Source organism: Pelophylax lessonae (assembly GCF_965119305.1).
Source record: "Pelophylax lessonae genome assembly, chromosome: 12".
NCBI lineage: Eukaryota > Metazoa > Chordata > Amphibia > Anura > Ranidae > Pelophylax > Pelophylax lessonae.
In genome coordinates, this window is record NC_138779.1 from 125,233,929 (window position 1) to 125,249,226 (window position 15,298).

Here is a 15,298-nt window from a genome sequence, read left to right on the forward strand (position 1 = left end):
TAGGTACTGCTCGAAAGTGCAGATATCCCACCATGTGCGTATCTGCTTCTCGAGCAAAATACCCAAGGCAGCCAAATCCGATCCCAGATCCAAATCATTATCGTCCTCAATCTCATCTGCAAATATGTTTTTTACATCAATTTGCCTGTTTTTGAGAAAGAGAATTGCATCCATAGCTGCTAAGTTACCAAAAGCAAAGAAATATAGAAGGAGCAAGAAAGAAACAATGTTCCTTATCCCACCCACTCAGCGCTCATGTATATGCAATACTCCTAGGATCTATACATGTATATCCAGCAATACAGCAAGATATACCGGTATGCCTATATACCCAATAAAGCAGCTGCTATACTAAAGACATAACATAAAAAAAGGGGGTGTGTATAAGAGCCTAAGCCCACATAGACACTAGCAGCGCTAGAAACAGCCCCTGACGAGGTTGATGGTATATAGCAAAAACAAACGGCCTAACAAGGTAGGGAATTGTTATAAAGCCTAATAGTTCATAAGTCCATAATATTCTCAGGGTGAAGTCACACGATAAAATGGGTGCATGGAAACTCCTAGTGTAGTGAAACACCAGACTTCTTTATCGATCACTCAGCAACCGTCATATCCTTCACCTCACCGCTGTGCTCCCCCCCTTGAGAGTGGACACGTACCCTTAACGCTAGGGTTTAGCGCTTTATTAAATCAATAATCCTCCACATCCGGATGGTAATCTCCTCAGGATTCAACTCCACAGAGTAGGGATATAGGCAGCACCTCCTTTAAGAGTGTGCTGATGCATTATTGTTAAGGAATATATGAGGGAATGCATATAGGCGATGTCCCCACTGTCCGCAGGGACGGTCATGAAGCCGGCCCTAGCGATTAGCATAATTGCGGAGGGGGGTGGGACCATGATATGGCTTGTTGTATCCATGAATTTGCATCATATGCATATAGGGGGGTGTGGCGCCGTTCCGGGGTATTAGAACGAGGGATAGGCTGATTATGAGCTCCATTTCCGGCTTCCTGTCTGGATAGGTGGATGATAGCTAGCTCCATTTCCTGTTTCCTGCCGTGTGGGCAGGGCGGGACGATGGAGGTGCATCACTTCCGGTCCTTTCTGTGTTCCGATAGGCGGACTCAGTGGGAGGCGGAGCTGGTAAACATCACCTTTGATTCCTCTCCTATTCCCTGCCTTGAGAGCAGGGCGGGACGAGCGAGGAGCGTCATTTCCGGTCCCTCCGATGTCCGGATAGGCGGACATAGCGAGGGGCGGAGTCCAAAAGCGCCACTTCCGGTGTCTCCAGAGTCCCGATGTACGGACCTGGAGATCAGCGGCGGAGTGATTTCCTGCCGCCAGCGCTGATTGTATGCGTATTGGCGGCGGACTGACTTCCGGCCGCCCACGTGGTGGAGGCCCCCGCCCTTTTTTTTTTTTTTTTTTTTTTTTTTACCCCTCCTCTTTTTACCCCATAAGGGTATAAAGAGGAGGTGATGTGGCCGCGTGCTCACGCCCTCAGTAGAAGTCCAGTGCCGACGAAACGCGTCAGGGCGTGAGCACGCGGTCATTCTGTTCCATACCAAGGACATCCCAGAGGATCCCCAGCACTAAACGCCAGTGAGTCCGGGCAACATCGCGATAGGGTGGCTGGATCACCCGTACCGTGTGGCTCAGTGGGGACAACGTCAGTAGCGGGAGGACCGGGTTTTGCCCCTTGGATATGTTTTTTCGCATAAATTCATCCGATTCCATGTGAGTGTGATTTTAACCTTTTAATAAAGCCTTGTTTGTACATATTACGCTATGGGTATCTGTTCCCCTTTTATGTGAGATGAGAGGAGGAGGCATCTGCTCCACCTTGATGTGAGAGGAGAGGAGGAGGTACCTGTTCCACCTTTATGTGAGAGAAGAGGAGGAGGTGCTGCCTATATCCCTACTCTGTGGAGTTGAATCCTGAGGAGATTACCATCCGGATGTGGAGGATTATTGATTTAATAAAGCGCTAAACCCTAGCGTTAAGGGTACGTGTCCACTCTCAAGGGGGGGAGCACAGCGGTGAGGTGAAGGATATGACGGTTGCTGAGTGATCGATAAAGAAGTCTGGTGTTTCACTACACTAGGAGTTTCCATGCACCCATTTTATCGTGTGACTTCACCCTGAGAATATTATGGACTTATGAACTATTAGGCTTTATAACAATTCCCTACCTTGTTAGGCCGTTTGTTTTTGCTATATACCATCAACCTCGTCAGGGGCTGTTTCTAGCGCTGCTAGTGTCTATGTGGGCTTAGGCTCTTATACACACCCCCTTTTTTTATGGTATTTTATAGTTGCCAACATTTAAAAAAAATTTCAAGGGACACTTTGCAGCACAGCTATCAATTACCACACCCACTTCCCCGAAGCCCCGCCCACTCTGCATAATTAATCTTGCCTACTTATCAGATTATAGATTCTACTCAATATAGAGAGAATTACAGGAAATTAAAAAGGGAATTTCAAACTTAAGGCCAAAGTAGCAGAGTTGGAATAAGTCTCCCATTCAGCTGCACTACTTCTGCATAACATTTATGGGCAGCCCGATTAACAGGCGCTTCCAGGGACTATATAAATTACCTGGGACAGGCTCCTATTTGCAGGGAACGTCCCAGGAAAAAAGGGACAGTTGGCAAGTATGGTATTTGATCACCTTTGCGATTTTTATTTTTTGCGCTATAAACAAAAAAAAGAGCAACAATTTTGAAAAAATACAATATTTTTCAAATTTTTTATATGAAATTCTCAAAAAAAAAAGGGAAAAATCAAATTTTTTTTACAGTTTAGTCCAATTTGTTTTCTGCTACATATGTTTGGTAAAAAAATCACAATAAGCGTATTTTGATTGGTTTGCACAAAAGTTATTGTGTTTACTAACTGCGGAAAAGATTTATGTCATTTTTATTGTTTTTTTTTTACTAGTAATGGCGCGATCTGCGTTTTTTTTTGCAGGACTGCAACATTGCGGCGGACAGACCGGACCCCTAACTGACATTTTAGACACTTTTGGGGGAACCAGTGACATTACTATAGTAATCAGTGCTATAAATATGCACTGTTACTGTAAAAATGACACTGGCAGGGAAGTGGTTAACGTGATCAAGGGGTTAAGTGTGTCCCTAGGGGCGTGAGTCTAACTGTCAGGGGGCGTGGCTAGTGAAGTAACCACAGAGACATGCAATCCTATATAGCAGGATCACATAGCCTCTGTGATCACTTCAGGGAGAATGACGGACGGCTGTTTTTACATGTCTTTCTTCCTCAGCTTAGCTGACTCACACGATCTTTCCCTGCCTCTATGACAGAAAAGCTGCCTGCTTTGTTCACATAGGCAGGCGGCTCTCCTGTCATTCTAGCTGAAGTTTGCAGGAGGCCGGCGGTGATTGAGCTTGCTCCTCCTGCAGTCTGGCTCCCACAGTGTTTAATCACAGTGGGAGTGTGGCGCGCCGTGGAATATATACGTGCACATAATCACATAGATCTACATGATTATGCGCAGCCGAGCCGCCCTGCTGCAGTACATCTGCATGGGGCAGTCAGCAGGTTGTTAAAAATTAAACAAACTAATTTGTCTAAAGGTTTAAAAGTGGCAACAATACTATTCACAATTAGATGGTTTCTGTTTTCAATATAGTGTATTTTAAATTTATAAGCTGTGTTCTAAAAGACCACACTGGCACAAGTTGGGTGCAGGCGGGTTCATCTCCTCATTTGTCTTTATATATTCAATAGTTAATATCCAGTTATGATACCTGAAATAGGAAACTAATGCAGCCACCACATTTAGAGAAGGACTCCAACTTTTGCTCCCCAAAACAACAGATGCATTGTACATGTAAATGAATCACAACCCCACTGTCAGTTTCTGTGTAACTTACCTCCTTTAGCTATATACAGAAGGTTTCTGTGTGTGAGTTCTCTGACTTCCTGTTTCCTTCCTTTTCCAGTTCTCATACTACATCTCCCATGATCCTTTAAACCTCTGTAGCTTTAGGGCGGGCTATGGGAGTCACTTGTACCAGTTCTGGGAGTTGATGTGGGTGGGTCCTAAGGTTATTGTGGGTGTTTCTGGGCCTTCATGTGGGTGGTGAAAGGTGTAAATGTGTCATACCGCCTCCTGTGTCATTCCCGTCTTCAGGATGCCAGAGAAAAATGGCTTACTGACTACAGAGAAAGGGCTGTGGGAGGTTATGATGAGAGTGTTTCATTCATATGTAAATTATTTACTCCACAGAGAGTCGGACTCCAGGAGAGGGGGAATCTTATAGGGTGAGACTCTTCTTGTTCACATTGGTCGACATATTTAACTGGGCAGGATTGAATTCTAATTGTGATCCATTTGTTCACATTGGTCGACATATTTAACTGGGCAGGATTGAATTCTAATTGTGATCCATTCAATCCTGCCCAGCAGAAGCACAGCTAGCTTTCAGAACACGCCGTGTATAAAGGTGTTTCCTTCTTCAGTAATTCTGTAATCTGTGAAGCAGGACTTGGGTGGTTGGATTGCAGAGCCAATTAGGATAGATTCAATCCCACTATTAGAGCTATGAAGGAAGTTAAATCATTTGCAGAGTCTGAAAGACTACAAAGGGGAGTGTTATAGACTCTAGCTGCTGCAAGAAGGGGCTGTGGAAGGGACAGAGTCTATGATCAGGCTGTTACATGATACAAAACAACAACAAAACCCAGAATTTCAGGGGATCTGAAGACAACAAAGCAACACGGTACAGAAGTATGGATGCTGAAGAAAGGAAAGACACTGCTCCAGGTGTATAGTGTGTGGTGATTGCCAGGAGATAGGATATCCAGTAGAGTGCTGGCCCCGGCCCGCCTCCGTGGGAACACTTGTAGGAAAAGAATTAGCCGCACATCCAGGGATTCCAATAGGTTTCAAATACCTTTATTTCCAAAAAGTTGCAAGTGATACATCTTGTGCTTAATCATTACCGTAATGATTAAGCACAAGCTGTATGTGTGAAACGCGTCTACGAGATATCATGCTGGTGTCTTTGGTGTCATCACTTGCAACTTTTTGGAAACAAAGGTATTTGAAACCTATTGGAATCCCTGGATGTGCGGCTAATTCTTTTCCTACAACGGTACAGAAGTATGATTTATGCTGGGATTGATTAATCCATTAATTTCTAATGAAAAGAAAGTAGTTGGAATTCAGTTTTAAAGGATAACATTCCAAGAGCAAAAATGTAATACATTGCAGCTTATAGTCCTTAGATGCGCTGTCTGCATTATTTTTCTTTTTTCCAAGGTAAAAAAAATAATTGGTAATTACAGATAATGCCTGTTGATCCTGGCAGGAATGCTGTATCCTTGTAACCTCCTGTGAGCTGCAAAAAAAGAATATCTTCCTTCCTAGCCATCTTCTGTAAATTACTAACTGCCCAGCCCCCCATATAATGGAGATGAAGAGATACAAGCATGTTTGCATTCCATATCAGGAGAGCACCCTAGGGCAGTGATGGCGAACCTTTGCACCCCAGATGTTTTGGAACTACATTTCCCATGATGCTCAACTACACTGCAGAGTGGATGAATAGCATGGGACATGTAGTTCTAAAACATCTGGGGTGCCAAGGTTTGCCATCACTGCCCTAGGGTGCCAACCATAAAAATAAAAACAGGAAAGCGCCTCTAAGTATAGCAGTTTGCAGGGCTCATATGGAGCATGCACGTTCCTTTCTCAAGTGTCTCCGTGTGAGCCCTGTGCATGCTCAGAAATGCCTTGTATTTTTTCCTCTCTGGTGACATCACATGCCAGCTGGCGTTGCGGCTCAGCTGCTCTCCATCTGACTTGCTTCCGGGTCTACATTACACTCGCCGGAAGATCTCTGTGTGCCCCAGGCTTAGACGCTTTTTCCCTTCGTCTGCTGGATCGTCACTTTCACCCAAGAGCCTTTTATCCCTTCTTTTATGTGAGTGTACATTTGGCTGATTACCTTTTTATACCAGTAAACTGTTACACTTAGAGGCGCTTTCCTGTTTTTATTTTTAATTTGATCTAGAGCCATCTTCACTCTTGGAGGAGAGCTACTGCCCTGGTGCCAGACCACCTTTCATCTACCTCAGCCTGGTTTATGGATATTGTCATAGACATTAATTGCCCTCAGCCATAAATTGTGGAGCTCCTGAGCACTGGCATTTTACCTTTGTTAGGGTGCCAACCATGGCTCTCTCTTTAGATACAGGGGAGAAGTGATGTAGCCACCCAGGAACGGGAAATGTGTTGCTTGCAGGATTTTCAGGTGAAAATAAAGCAAAAGAAGCTTGACACAAAAAGAGAAACAAAGGACTAGTAAACCACAATATAATACAGTTTTGGTTTTGGGTTTAGATACACTTTATAAACTGGTAAGCTGCAATGTGTTAAACCGTTTTCCTAGGTTTAGATATACTGTACTGATGTATTCTGCATTAATGTAAGCACTTGCTGCTGCTCTGCTCCTCCTCCTTAATATCCCATCTCCACTCATGCCATATAAACCACAGAAATGCCCTCTACTTATTTGGTCTGATGCACCTACCATTGACTTCTGATTGACAGCTGGCAAGCCAGATTTTGGGGGTGTGAATGCCAATGCTCTTTAGCGAGCAGCTGTGTTTCCTAACACTTTACTGGCAATTTATGATTCTAATGCAGACTTTGGAAAATTATATTTAACAGACTGTTTTATTTTAATTTAAACAGACTGTTTAATTTCATTTAACAGATAAAAATAAATGGTGACAGCAAGCTCTTTCTCTGATTCAAACACCCTCGCATGTTCTTTCTTTCCCCTGACACAGTAGCTCTGAGCCCTGCATTTAGGAGCTTGCTCCTGTGATAGCGAAGGTGAACAGTACCAGCTAGGAACCTCCAAGCAACCAGGCAGGACAGGATGATGTGATCTTTGAGAGTTTTCCAGTCAGGCTTCAGGATATACGTAAATGGCCTACACCTGTAACAAGGTCATTATTCAATTTTGGTCAAAGCTTCTAATTTGCTAGAAGTTGTATTAATTTCTCTGGGCACTACCTCTCAGTGCAATCTATTTATAATTTATTTTAGTAAGATAGGCTACACAGTGACCGTCCTTGGTTTAGTGAATTTTAACAGAAATGTTAATTCAACATCTGAGGTAGACATTGCTCACTTCAATGCATTTGGTACTTAGCTTTGTCAGGAAGGTAGAAGTAATCTGTTGCATTATATGAACAGTGGTAAGTATGGAACAATGGCACACCATTTCTACACACAATATAGTACATATGGAATGGGAATGATTTACTAAAACTGGAGAGTGCAAAACCTGGTGCAGCTGTGCATGGTAGCCAATCAGCTTTTAACGTCAGCTTGTTCAATTAAGCTTCGACAGAAGAAACTGCAAGCTGATTGGTATCTATGCCGCACCAAATTTTGCACTCTCTAATTTTAGTAAATCAACCTCATTTGGGTATCAAGTCAACTTACATAGTACAAACTTAGAACACTGCAAAGCCCCCCCCCCCCTTGTAGGGGAACCATGGGCGATGGGAGGGGGTGGCAGAAATATTCGGTGTATTTTAATTGTGGCAATATTTCCAGGCATTGGGTCTGCCATTGTTACCGGGAAAACATCCAACACATTTAAGTTGAAGTGTGAGAACTGAGACAATGACCATTCCGGCATCTTTGGTTTGTGCAGTGACGGCCGGCCCATAGGGGGCGCAGGGGCGCCAACCCCCCCCCCCCCCCAAAAAAAAAAGAAAAAGAAAAAAAAAAGATGAAAAAAAAATAATAATTTTCTGCCCACAAGGGGCGCCCGCCTCATTGGTGCCTATGGGGGGTGGGGTTTTCCACCCGCAGAGGCGCCGAGAGGCGGCCTTCTGGGGCGTAACTGTAGCGCAGAGCACTGCGCTACACCCACCCGCCTTTTGGAGCCCGCTCCATTGGTGCCTATGGGGGGGGTGGGGTTTTCCACCCGCAGAGGCACCAAATGGCAGCCTTCTGGGGCGCAACTGTAGCGCAGAGCACGGCGCTACACCACCCCCCTTTTGTGATGTCTTGGATCATAATTGGTCCAGACTCCAGCCTGGACCAATCATGATTAAGGACATCCATGCTGACCTCGTTGGGGGCGGTGCCGGTGCGTGCATCAGTCACTCACCGTCACCGCCCGGTCAGCTTCCCGCCGCCGCAGAAGAGGAGTCGCGAATAGGGGAGAAGCCGCCGCCGGGAGCCAAGCAGAAGAGGACGGACGTCGGAGTCGCGAGGAGGGGGAGAAGCCGCCGCCGGGAGCCGAGCCGTCGCCAGGTAAATGTCTCAGCCAGGGAAGTGCTGACTCATCACCTGTGCCATGCCTATTTCATCACCTGTGCCATGCATATACCACATCATCTGTGCCATGCCTATTCTATCACCTGTGCCATGCCTGTACCATCTGTGCCATGCTTATTCCATCACCTGTGCCATGCATATACCATCATCTGTGCCATGCCTATTCTATCACCTGTGCCATGCCTATACCATCTGTGCCATGCCTATTCCATCACCTGTGCCATGCATATACCATCATCTGTGCCATGCCTATTCTATCACCTGTGCCATGCCTGTACCATCTGTGCCATGCCTATTCCATCACCTGTGCCATGCATATACCATCACCTGTGCCATGCCTGTACCATCTGTGCCATGCCTATTCCATCACCTGTGCCATGCCTATACCATCTGTGCCATGCCTATTCCATCACCTGTGCCATGCCTGTACCATCTGTGCCATGCCTATTCCATCACCTGTGCCATGCCTGTACCATCTGTGCCATGCTTATTCCATCACCTGTGCCATGCCTATACCATCTGTGCCATGCCTATTCCATCACCTGTGCCATGCCTGTACCATCTGTGCCCTGCCTATACCATCACCTGTGCCATGCCTGTACCATCTGTGCCATGCCTATTCCATCACCTGTGCCATGCCTATACCATCATCTGTGCCATGCCTATTCTATCACCTGTGCCATGCCTATACCATCTGTGCCATGCCTATTCCATCATCTGTGCCATGCCTATACCATCATCTGTGCCATGCCTATTCCATCACCTGTGCCATGCCTATACCATCTGTGCCATGCCTATACCATCACCTGTGCCATGCCTGTACCATCACCTGTGCCATGCCTGTACCATCGCCTGTGCAATGCCTATTTCATCACTTGTGCCATGCCTATTCCATCACCTGTGCCATGCCTATACCATCACCTGTGCCATGCCTATTCTATCACCTGTGCCATGCCTATTCCATCACCTGTGCCATGCCTATTCCATCACCTGTGCCATGCCTATACCATCATCTGTGCCATGCCTATTCCATCACCTGTGCCATGCCTATACCATCTGTGCCATGCCTATTCCATCACCTGTGCCATGCATATACCATCATCTGTGCCATGCCTATTCTATCACCTGTGCCATGCCTGTACCATCTGTGCCATGCCTATTCCATCACCTGTGCCATGACCTTACCATCACCTGTGCCATGCCTATTCCATCACCTGTGCCATGCCTGTACCATCTGTGCTGTGCCTATTCCATCACCTGTGCCATGCCTATACCATCTGTGCCATGCCTATTCCATCACCTGTGCCATGCCTGTACCATCTGTGCCCTGCCTATACCATCACCTGTGCCATGCCTGTACCATCTGTGCCATGCCTATTCCATCACCTGTGTCATGCCTATACCATCTGTGCCATGCCTATTCCATCACCTGTGCCATGCCTGTACCATCATCTGTGCAATGCCTATTTCATCACTTGTGCCATGCCTATTCCATCACCTGTGCCATGCCTATACCATCACCTGTGCCATGCCTATTCTATCACCTGTGCCATGCCTATTCCATCACCTGTGCCATGCCTATTCCATCACCTGTGCCATGCCTATACCATCATCTGTGCCATGCCTATTCCATCACCTGTGCCATGCCTATACCATCTGTGCCATGCCTATTCCATCACCTGTGCCATGCATATACCATCATCTGTGCCATGCCTATTCTATCACCTGTGCCATGCCTGTACCATCTGTGCCATGCCTATTCCATCACCTGTGCCATGACCTTACCATCACCTGTGCCATGCCTATTCCATCACCTGTGCCATGCCTGTACCATCTGTGCCATGCCTATTCCATCACCTGTGCCATGCCTATACCACCTGTGCCATGCCTATTCCATCACCTGTGCCATGCCTGTACCATCTGTGCACTGCCTATACCATCACCTGTGCCATGCCTGTATCATCTGTGCCATGCCTATTCCATCACCTGTGCCATGCCTATACCATCATCTGTGCCATGCCTACTCTATCAACTGTGCCATGCCTATACCATCTGTGCCATGCCTATTCCATCACCTGTGCCATGACCTTACCATCACCTGTGCCATGCCTATTCCATCACCTGTGCCATGCCTGTACCATCTGTGCCGTGCCTATTCCATCACCTGTGCCATGCCTATACCATCTGTGCCATGCCTATTCCATCACCTGTGCCATGCCTGTACCATCTGTGCCCTGCCTATACCATCACCTGTGCCATGCCTGTACCATCTGTGCCATGCCTATTCCATCACCTGTGTCATGCCTATACCATCTGTGCCATGCCTATTCCATCACCTGTGCCATGCCTGTACCATCATCTGTGCAATGCCTATTCCATCACTTGTGCCATGCCTATTCCATCACCTGTGCCATGCCTATACCATCACCTGTGCCATGCCTATTCCATCACCTGTGCCATGCCTATTCCATCACCTGTGCCATGCCTATACCATCATCTGTGCCATGCATATTCCATCACCTGTGCCATGCCTATACCATCTGTGCCATGCCTATACCATCACCTGTGCCATGCCTATACCATCACCTGTGCCATGCCTGTACCATCACCTGTGCAATGCCTATTCCATCACTTGTGCCATGCCTATTCCATCACCTGTGCCATGCCTATACCATCACCTGTGCCATGCCTATACCATCACCTGTGCCATGCCTATTCCACCACCTGTGCCATGCCTATTCCATCACCTGTGCCATGCCTATACCATCACCTGTGCCATGCCTATACCATCACCTGTGCCATGCCTATACCAACATCTGTGCCATGCCTGTGCTATGCCTGTACCATCACCTGTGCCATGCCTATACCATCTGTGCCATGCCTGTACCATGACCTCAAAGTCACACAATTTTTTAACGCGTTTTTTGCCGCGAAGCAATACCTATTACATTTTTCTTTTTGCGCCCCCCCAAAAATTTTGAGTACCAGCCGCCACTGGGTTTGTGTTGTTTATTTTATAATAGGGGTGGGAGAAGGGAATGAGTGGGATACTCCTCTGGCTCAACTAGGTTTATCTGGGACACTTTGTAGAAAATGCCGGTTAGCGCTTTCCTGATGGCAGCTGAATGCCGATCAACGATTCCTGGAGCTTTAAATGCTGTTCTGCTGAAAGTGCTGCAACTTCGATTTTATAATAGGGGTGGGAGAAGGGAATGAGTGGGATACTCCTCTGGCTCAACTAGGTTCATCTGGGACACGTTGTAGAAAATGCCGGTTAGCGCTTTCCTGACGGCAGCTGAATGCCGGTCAACGATTCCTGGCACTTTAAATGCTGTTCTGCTGAAAGTGCTGAAACTTCGATTTTAACTCCTTGGTTAACTCATAAGATCCAGGACTATAATGATCCTTGACTCTTGACACTATGTCTAGCTCAAAAGTCCTGTCTATGACTCCTTCCAGCCCTTCACTGACTGAGGTAGCTCCTTGTAACTGCTTGTACTGCTGCAACTCTTAACACTGCACACTTGACTCTTCAGGGCCCAACCGCTGGCGCCCCTCTACACTTCCAGGTTTCTCTCACTAGGCAACCCCCTTAACACTTCAGGGTCCTTTCACTAGGCTCCCCCTTGACACTAGCTGGCTCCTGGATCCCTAAAACCTTCACTGGAGTGGTCCCCTCTACACTAGGCAGACCCCAGGGGCAGTTCACAGTACTCACAACCTTGGAAGGCTTTCCTGGAACTGAACCCCTCTTCCTCCACTGGTCCTCGGCACATCGGATCCTCTCTGCAGCTCAGCACAGCTCTCCCTTCTGGATTCTCAGGCAGCCACCCAAGACACCCGATCCTTCTGACAGGAGGAGAGACAGCCGTACTCTCCCTCCTGGGACTCTGCTTCCCGCCAAAGATGCTGCATCATGCGTTCCCTTCAAACTTATTCTCACTCCCAGAATCCTCTGCGGCAGAATATGCCTTCTGGGGTAGATACAGGCCTGAATGGGCCACTGATTGGGTTTCCTCCACTGCCCAATGAGAATCCTCTCATGGAGCCAGTGGGGAGACTCCCCTCTCAGCAGCCACACCTGGGAGACATGACAGTCCAGCTGAAAATCATGGCCCTGCTGTTTGGCAGCCAAAGCCCATTATGCGTTTCCTACCTTGTAGGGTGCTACATCATATAAAAAATTGTTCTCATCTGTTTTTTGTACCTTTAAAGTTCCATATTGAACTTTGAATTTCTATTGGAGTATAAAGGGGGCGGTATAAGACAGGTGGCCTGGTGAGAGGGCAGGAATTAGACATTTGACACTGGTAAAATGTCAGCATTATACTATCACAGGAGTCAACTAATTAATCAGGGAATTATAAAATAATAACATGCCACTGCACCGAGTCAAAGGGGAATTCATTACAAGCAAGTGTTGACAAGGAAGCAATATGCCTTCTGTTCTTACTTGATTTTAGGGCAATGCTTTTGTGTGTTACAAAGTTCTGTGATACATCATTTTTCTCTTTCCCTGCAATTATGCATTGCACAGAAAAGACCGTGATCAATTTTATGATGTAAAAAAGGATATAATTAGATTCATACAACCACTTCTATGGCTTCATTTATCACCTCTACATGACAATGTGCAATGTGGTTAGTTGATTACTTTATATATTTATTTGTTTCAGGCATGCTATTCTTCAAATAAAATGAATGCAGGGTATATATCTAGTAGACGTCCTCTTATTATAGCTCATTGTCCCTCTATTGCCAGTAGTGACGTGATAAATAGGTGGTTTATAATATAGAAGATATTGTGCAGACCAGCTTACATATTGATAACTTGCAGCAAGGAAGGAAGGCTGTGAACCAGTGGGAAATGTATATTCTGTATATATATATATAAAATCTAAAAACATTGGATGTGATAAAAAGTAGATTTTGATAAATAATTTATCACCTTCCAGCATCCATCATCTGTGTTATAATAATCTTTGTGTGCTAAGAATGCTTTCCAAGGAGAAGACTGATGTATGTAGCGAGCATAGAAAGGCAAGGTGTTGGCATACCATGAATAGCTTGTCTTTAATGTTGATTCCCTGTTCAGTATGTACTTGCAAATGTCTTTCTTACTGTTTGAATGCACTGGATGTACTGGATGTGTTATATTCCCAAAACATCAAGAATATGATAAAATAAGGTGGCAAGGAAGTGACATGTTTTTAGATGTGAAGACATGCTAAAAACACGTCAGGTGTATTTTTTAGAGAATAAGACATTTAATATTTACAGAGTAAACCACACACTATTATGTCTGTTGGTCTATGCTCAAGGCAATAATGCCTAAAGGTGAACAGAGATATACAGGGGCTTATAAGTAAGGCCTAGGGCAACAAAGACATTCTACATCTGTTCTGTTTATAACAAGCAATTTAAAAGGAATCTACGATGAAAAGCTCTGAAATAATGCATGGATGAAACATTATCCTTGTATGATATAGTGTACATTAATAACCAAGGCTTTTTTTTTTCAGCAGGAACGCAGGGGAACGCAGTTACGGCACCTCCGGCACCTCCGGCACTGAATGTATGCAAGGGGTTCTGGGGTGTGCTGAAGGGTCTACTGATGCTGGCTGCTAGGGGATGTATTGAAGCTGGAGGGGATCCATATTTGCACTGCCGGGGGATCTATTGTTGCTGGGGAAGTCTATTGTTACTGGCGAGGGAACTATTGTTGCTGGGGTTTGTCTTATGTTGCTGGGGGGTCAATTGTTGCTGGGATAGATCTGCTGTTAAGGGGGGGTCTATTTATGCAGGCTGTGGGGACATCTTTTGTTGTTGCCAGGGCTTTATTGATGTACTGTGGAATATTTTGTTGTGGGTGGTGCATTGTTGTTGGGGGGATGTATTGTTGCTGGAGGGTGTATTGATGTTGCTGGCTGCAGGAGATCTATTTTACTGATTTTCTTGTTATCATTAACAATCATTATCAAATTCCATACTTACCTGGTACCAAAAATAGTTCTGTATTCTCTATAAAGGGCAGTACTTGGAGGTGAGCAGGGGGTGGAATCAGGGAACGGTCCTCGGAGGTGGGTAGGGGCGTAGAAAAGGAGTGAGTCAGCCTGCACCTATTCTTCAAGAAAAAAAGCCCTGGTAATAACTATTTCAGTCTATATTTTTTATTTGACCAGCTCAAGTCCTAAAGACCCAATAATAATGCATGTTTTTAACACTACTAGGCAGAAGATAAAGATTTTGTAATTAGTTTATATAAAAGAACAACATCCTGTAAAAAAGAACTCATTGTTATTTAGTGGAAACCACAATGTGCTGTGGTAGTCTCCTCCTCAGACTGGTTTGGTGACCGAGATCTTTAAAGCCCCGTACACACGCGTCGAAAATTGGCAGGGAATTTTCGGCCAATGTCCGATCTGCCGATTTTCGGCTTGTTAGTATGATGCTTCCGACAACCAACTCCGACTTTTCGGCCGAAAAAAATCTGGTGTGCAGGCTATAAAATTTTTGTTGGCGTCAACACAATGGCCGATTTTCGTGCAGTCAGTACAGATTTCGTCAGGGAAAATCTGATGAGCAAGTCTGGGCATGCTCAGTGAAGAAAAACACAAAGAAAACAAACCAACACATGACATCACTTCTGAAGTAGAATTTTGTTGGCCGAGAAAATTTGTGTGCAGTCTAGGCACATTCCAACCAACAAAACACAACTTGGACAAAAGTCGGACGATTGGTCGGCCGATAATCGTTGCGTGTGTACGAGGCTTAAGTCTGCTGTTTGCAAGATATAGAAGGCTCCTCCAACTCCTCTACTTTTATAGGTCGGAAAAGAAGATTCTTGGATGTGGGGATTAAAACATATCTAAACCCAAAAGCAAAAATAGAATATATTTCCATCCACTAGGCCTTAGATGTAGTGGCTGTAGTAGTTTCCTTTTTTTTTATTTTT